This window comes from Beta vulgaris, chromosome 4, assembly GCF_026745355.1.
Source record: "Beta vulgaris subsp. vulgaris cultivar EL10 chromosome 4, EL10.2, whole genome shotgun sequence".
Classification (NCBI taxonomy): Eukaryota; Viridiplantae; Streptophyta; class Magnoliopsida; order Caryophyllales; family Amaranthaceae; genus Beta; species Beta vulgaris.
This window is the reverse complement of record NC_079205.1, coordinates 8,898,014-8,905,297: the sequence shown is the minus strand read 5'-3', so window position 1 is coordinate 8,905,297 and position 7,284 is coordinate 8,898,014.

Genomic DNA, 7,284 nt, shown 5'->3' with positions numbered 1-7,284 from the left:
TATTGATAGACATGAAATTGGGTGGAGTGGAAGGAGCCAACTCTGGAGGATGAAGGAAACGAAGTTGTTGGAGCTTAAGTTTGAGAAACCATTTGCACAATATATAGCATTAGTAATGGCTATTAAAACCGAACATAGGAAGAAATCCAGTTCTTCATGGAAAGCGATTCTTCAATGTTTGAAATAATAGGTAGATGACTATTACTGCATATCTTCTGGATCAAAGGACAAAAACAAAAGAGATGAATGTCATCTTCATCATTGCTTTTACAGAAGCAGCAGGCAAAATTTGAAACTATGCCTCTAGAAGCTAGATTAATTTTGTGGCTTAAAATATTGTAGCTCAATTTCCACAGGAAGATCTTCCACTTAGGATGAATGTTTATGAAATGCCAAATCTTTTTTAAAAAAACACAAGAGTCCTCATTCAATCCCCAACATCCAAACTAGAAGCAGCTAAAAAAGCATGTGTGAAACGTGTGACTTGCGATTAGCGCGAGTGGTGCGCCCGCACCAAATAAAGGTGCGCCCGCACCAGGTCAGGTGCGCCCGCACCAAGGAGGGGTGCGCCCGCACACTCGTTACGACAGATTCTAAGTTGAAGAGGCAGAAGGTTTTGTGCTCCCGCACATTTGGCAGGTGCGCCCGCACCAGGAGTTGGTGCGCCCGCACCAAAATGTGGTGCGCCCGCACCTATCGGGAATTCGGCTTTTTCCCGGTTTTCTGTTTCTCGTTTAATGAGGGTTTAAATAGTGCCCTAATTGTACGCTTAGTTTTCTACCACAAATTAGAGAGAGATTAGAGAGAAACACAATAGAGGAGATTAGAGAGAGTCTTTGAGATTCAATATCATTGAATCTTGCCTATTGTACTTGTAATCATCTCGTTCATAGTGAAACAATCTTTTCTCCTGCCTTGAGGACGTAGCTATCAAATTGATAGTGAACCTCGTTAAATCTTGTGTGTTCTTTATTCGCTTTCTTGAGTTTATTGCTTTGTTAATCGCTTCCGTTGCAACAAACTTGGTATCTAGAGCTTGAGATTAAAATCAACGTTAGGGTTTTGGGAAGATGAATACGATGAACTCAAAGATTGATAAGTTTACGGGGAGAAACAGTTTTGGGCTATGGCAGATAAAGATGCGCGCTTTGTTGAAGCAACAAGGCATCTGGAAACCTCTTGTCAAGAGTGACAAGAGTGGAGCGGCTGGAGGCCCTAGTGAGGCCGAATTAGAGGCGATGGAGGAGAAGGCTCACTCCACGATTTTGCTGTGTTGGCAGACGATGTGATCACAGAGGTTGCAGATGAGATCACTGCGGCAGGTCTGTGGGCGAAGTTGGAGAGTCTCTACATGACGAAGTCACTCACCAACAAGTTGCTTTTGAAGCAACGGCTGTTTCCTTGCGTATGCAAGGAGGTACGTCTCTAAGAGATCATTTAGATCAACTTAATACTATTTTACTTGATTTGCGTAATATAGATGTTAAGATTGAGGATGAAGATGCTGCTTTGATTTTGCTTGTTTCACTTCCACATTCATATGAGAACTTTGTTGAGTCATTTGTTGTTGGGAGAGAGACTGTGACCCTAGAGGAGGTGAAGTCAGCACTTTTTACTAGGGAGTTGCGCCAGAAGGCGGCAACGACTAGAGTGGTGGAGATTCAGGGGCTGGGTTGGTGGTGAACTCGGCTAAGGGGAAGGGTCCTAAGAAGAAGAAAAATTCTAAGGGTAAAGAGACCAATCCTAGGAATGTCTGTCACTATTGCAAAGAACCTGGCCATTGGAAGAATAAATGTCCCAAGAATCCTAAAGCTTCCAATGCTAACATTGCACAACAGGATACGAAATATGACTCCGAAGAGGACCTAGCATTAGCTGCTGTTGATATGCCTAGTCCGTCTGATCGTTGGATTTTAGATTCGGGGTGTTCTTACCATATGTGTCCAAATCGTGATTGGTTTACTTCTTATGAGTCTTGTGATGGTGGTAATGTTACTATGGGTAATGATGCTGCTTGTAAGGTTTAGGGAGGGGTTCCATCAAGATAAGGACTTTGGGGGGTGAGATTCGTACATTGATGAATGTTAGACATGTTCCACAGTTAAAGAAAAATCTATTTCTCTGGTGTCTTAGATGAAGGAGGGTTTACTTTTTCTGGCTCGGATGGGGAACTATGTGTGTGGAAAGGTTCGAAGTTGGTGCTTAAGAGCACTAAGTTGGGTACTCTGTATGTGTTACAAGGTACTACTCTGACTGGTTCTGCTAATGTTGCATCTACAAGTTCTGAGGAGATGACTAAGTTGTGGCATAGACGACTTGGGCATATGGGTGAGCGGGATGCAGATATTATCCAAGATGAACCTTCTTTTGGCCACAAGGTGAAGAACCTTGAGTTTTGTGAGCACTGTGTGTTGGGTAAGCAACACAGGACTAAGTTTGGGAAGGGGCTGCACATAACTAAGGCGACGCTGGATTATATTCACTCAGATTGCTGGGGGCCTGCTCGGGTAGAAGGTATAGGAGGATTCAGTTATTTTGTGACTTTTATTGATGATTTCTCCAGGTACTGTTGGCTTTATTGTTTAAAGCATAAGGGAGAGGCTTTTAAGACTTTTGTGCAATGGAAAGTCTTAGTGGAAAATCAGACAGGAAAGAAGGTTAAGAGGCTACGTACGGATAATGGTTTAGAATTTGTTAATGATGAGTTCAATGAGCTTTGCAGGGACGCAGGGATAGTGAGACATCGCACTGTCAGGAAAACACCACAGCAGAATGGTGTTGCAGAGCGCATGAACCAGACTTTGCTAGAGAGAGTTCGATGCATGCTTTCTAATGCAGGTTGACTAGGAAGTACTGGAGTGAAGCCGTGAAAACGGCATATTATCTATAAACCGTGGTCCTCATACAGGTATTGACTGCAAGGTACCTTATGAGGTATGGTCTGGGAGAAGTGCTGAGTATTCTGGTTTGCGTGTTTTGGTTGTATGGTCTATTATCATGTGAATGAGGGTAAACTTGAACCAAGGGCTAAGAAGGGTTGTTTTTTGGGTATGGAGATGGTGTGAAGGGTTACAGGATTTGGTCCCCATCAGAAGGGCGTGTTATACTTAGTAGAGATGTTACTTTTGATGAAAACACTATGTTTGTATCTGCTAACAAACCTGCAGGTGATACTGATGAGAGCACAGATGAAGGATCTGAGCAAGTAGTTGCTCCAGATCCTACTCCACAACCACAGGTTCGAACTCAGGGGAAGGATAATGAGGCTCCAGTGAGTTCTCCCATTGTGGAGACTAGTCAGAGGGATGTAGCTGTTGTTGATGAAACAGCTGATGTTGAGTCTGATCATGAGGAAACTGTTGTTGAAGGTCAGAAACGACCTAGGAAGAAGACGCAGAGACTGATTGAACAGATAGAGGCAGGAATGTTCCTGGCCGAAACTGCTGTGTAGGGAGATGATTGGTTATGCATTACATGTAGCTGAAGATATTGAGTCACCTGAGCCAATGTCCTACAAGGAAGCAGTTTCTAGTAACGAATCAGCTAAGTGGTTAGTTGCTATGAGTGAGGAGATGGAGTCTCTTCACAAGAACCAGACATGGGAACTAGTGAGGATACCACAGGGTCGTAAGGTGGTTGGTTGCAAGTGGGTTTTCAAGAGGAAAGAGGGAACTTCAGAGGGTGAAAGTGTCAGATATAAAGCCAGGCTAGTTGCAAAAGGGTTCAGTCAGAGGGAAGGGGTCGACTACAATGAGATTTTCTCGCCAGTGGTTCGTCATACTTCTATTAGAGTGTTATTAGCAATGGTAGCACATTTTGATCTGGAACTTGAGCAGTTAGATGTGAAAACAGCTTTCCTACATGGGAGTTGGAGGAGGATATTCTGATGAGTCAACCAGAGGGGTTCGTTGTTCCAGGAAAAGAGAAGTTTGCTTGCAGTCTGAAGAAGTCCTTGTATGGACTTAAGCAGTCACCTAGACAGTGGTACAAGAGGTTTGACAGCTTCATGGTTGAGCATGATTTTGACAGGAGTCCATATGATTGTTGTGTTTATCATAGCAAGGTGGAGGACGGTTCATATATTTACTTATTGTTATATGTTGATGACATGCTTATTGCAGCAAAGAAGAAGTCAGACGTGTTGAAGTTGAAGAAGCTTCTGAGTTCCGAGTTTGACATGAAAGATTTGGGAGCAGCAAAGAAGATTCTTGGCATGGAGATCTATAGGGATCATGGACGGAAGAAACTTTTCCTTTCTCAGAAAAGTTATATCTTGAAGGTACTTGATAGGTTTGGTATGAGTACTGCGAAATCTATTGATACTCCTGCTGAAATGCTCGTTCTGTCTTTTTGCTTTCTCCTCAATCTGATGAGGAAAAAGAGTATATGTCTAAGGTTCCGTATGCTAGTGCTGTTGGTAGTCTGATGTATGATATGGTTTGCACTAGGCCAGATTTAGCACATGCTGTTAGTGTTGTGAGCAGGTTTATGACTCAACCAGGGAAGGAACACTGGCAGGCAGTGAAGCGGATTTTCCGCTACTTGAGAGGAACGGCAGATGTGGGTCTCATTTATGGGAATGATACTGAGTGTTTGGTGACCGGATATTCTGATTCGGACTATGCAGGTGATATAGACACTAGAAGATCGATGACTGGGTATGTATACACTCTAGGAGGTTCTGTGGTTAGTTGGAAGGCTACTTTGCAGTCTTCAGTGACTTTGTCTACTACGGAGGCTGAGTACATGGCTTTGACTGCTGCAGCAAAGGAGGGTATATGGTTACGTGGTTTGGTTAGTGATCTGGGTCTTCACCATGATCGTGCTATTGTGTATTGTGATAGCTTGAGTGCTATTTGTCTTGCTAAGGATCAGGTGCACCATGATAGGACTAAACACATTGATGTAAGGTACCATTTTCTGAGGAGTGAGAAGAGGATAGTGGTGAAGAAAGTTGGGACTGCAGACAACCCAGCTGATATGTTCTCCAAGCCAGTTCCAGTTCGCAAGTTCAAACATTGCTTGGACTTGTTGAACGTTGATAGTCACATTTGATCCTATGAGAGGTTGTGCCTCAAGGTGGAGGCAATCCCGGCCCCGGGATAAAGTGCGCAAGCCCGGCATCGGGTTAAAGATGCAACTGCATGAGGGGAAAGTGTATCTCGAGTACTGTTGAAGAGATACATGGTTGGTTGATTATTTTGAGGTGGAGTTGTGTGGTGAATGCAAGTCAAGGTGGAGATTTGTGAAACGTGTGACTTGCGATCAGCGCGAGTGGTGCGCCCGCACCAAATAAAGGTGCGCCCGCACCAAGGAGGGGTGCGCCCGCACACTCGTTACGACAGATTCTAAGTTGAAGAGGCAGAAGGTTTTGTGCTCCCGCACATTTGGCAGGTGCGCCCGCACCAGGAGTTGGTGCTCCCGCACCTATCGGGAATTCGGCTTTTTCCCGGTTTTCTGTTTCTCGTTTAATGAGGGGTTTTAAATAGTGCCCTAATTGTACGCTTAGTTTTCTACCACAAATTAGAGAGAGAGATTAGAGAGAAACACAATAGAGGAGATTAGAGAGAGTCTTTGAGATTCAATATCATTGAATCTTGCCTATTGTACTTGTAATCATCTCGTTCATAGTGAAACAATCCTTTCCCCTGCCTTGAGGACGTAGCTATCAAATTGATAGTGAACCTCGTTAAATCTTGTGTGTTCTTTATTCGCTTTCTTGAGTTTATTGCTTTGTTAATCGCTTCCGTTGCAACAACATGCCCATCTTTAGGTTTAAACTTTCTCTGATTTGTATGTGATGATTCCAAATCAGGTAATTTTGTTTATCTGAGTGATGAGGTAATTTCATAGTTAAAATCTCATGAGCATCCTTGAAGCAAACTAACTGACAAACCAAAGGGACACTCAAATGAGGAAGGGGTTCAGTGAGAATGAGGTAATGAACTTTCACTCTGCTTGCTTGTCTTAAGGTGATACATTATACAAGAGTGAGCCTTTGGGATTTCACGAGAGAGCCATTTATGGCTTGCTTGTAAGTACTCACTTTTTATTAAAATGCTATTTGTGATTTGCGTGTTTCATACCATCTTCGTGTTTTTTTAGTTGCATCATTTGGTTTTGTGACACTATTTATCAACCAACTTTGTTAAACTATCTCGCATTATTATATATAAAAAAAAAAAACATAGTTAGTTGGGGTCTTGTTAAATTTGTCTCAATACGAAGGATTCCAAATATCAAATTTTTATAATTTTTACTTATACCCAATAAGAAATATTTACGTTTAAAGAATCGTTTTGACACATGTGAAAAAGCAAATATTACAACGAAAAAATGCAAAGATAGTATAACCATTAATATTTGAAAAGTAAAAATTATGTATAAATAAAAATTATGAGAGATTAATATTTAAAAAGGACATATTAGAGTTGATCAACTCTAGCTGTGGCAGTGTGGCTCGCATGAGTGAACTGTGAAGTGTGAACCAAAGGAATCTCAGATTCTCAGATCGCTGAGGTAGATTTTTCAAGTATGATTTCTAGATGGGGTAAAATGGGAAATAAAAAGGGCTTTGGGCATCTGATTTTTATGTCCAAAACAAAGTAAAACATTTTGCCTAAACTATGCTCACATTCGGAAAGCTCGAGATCTCGTGCTGAAACGAGCCATTATCTTTGGCAAAAATTCGGACCGACCCGTGATTATCTCTTAAACATATGAGACATAGCTCACATTAATGCATATGGTTGTATTCTTTCCCCTTATATATTTCTATAAAGGGGAATTTGAGGTTAAAGTTTTAGCTCGATTAACCACTCAGACATTTAAAAAAAAAATTGAAGGGGTAGTGGACCTAGTGGTAGGGGTGTAAGCGGACTACGAAAAGTCTAGAGTCCAATCCAGTTCAGTCCAAACTTGTCGGACTGGACTGGACTGGAAATATTTCGGACTGGACTCGGACTCAAATTTTCGAGTCCAAATATTTATGGACTGGATTTGGACTCATCCCTTTGGAGTCCAATAAGTTTAATCCAGTCCAAAAATATTTTTATATATAATATATATATAATACATATATAATGTGTATATTAAAAAAATTGATACTATTTTTAAAATTTTGGAGTTTTCAACCTTCCCTCTCTAAATATTTCAACTGGCGCCAGACAATTTTACTTGGTGCCACACTATTGCACTTAGCTCCATTTGTTAAATAAGTAAATTATACTAGCAGTACTCCATTAGTAGGCTAGTAGCCGACTAATTCTATCTCACTTCACTCCT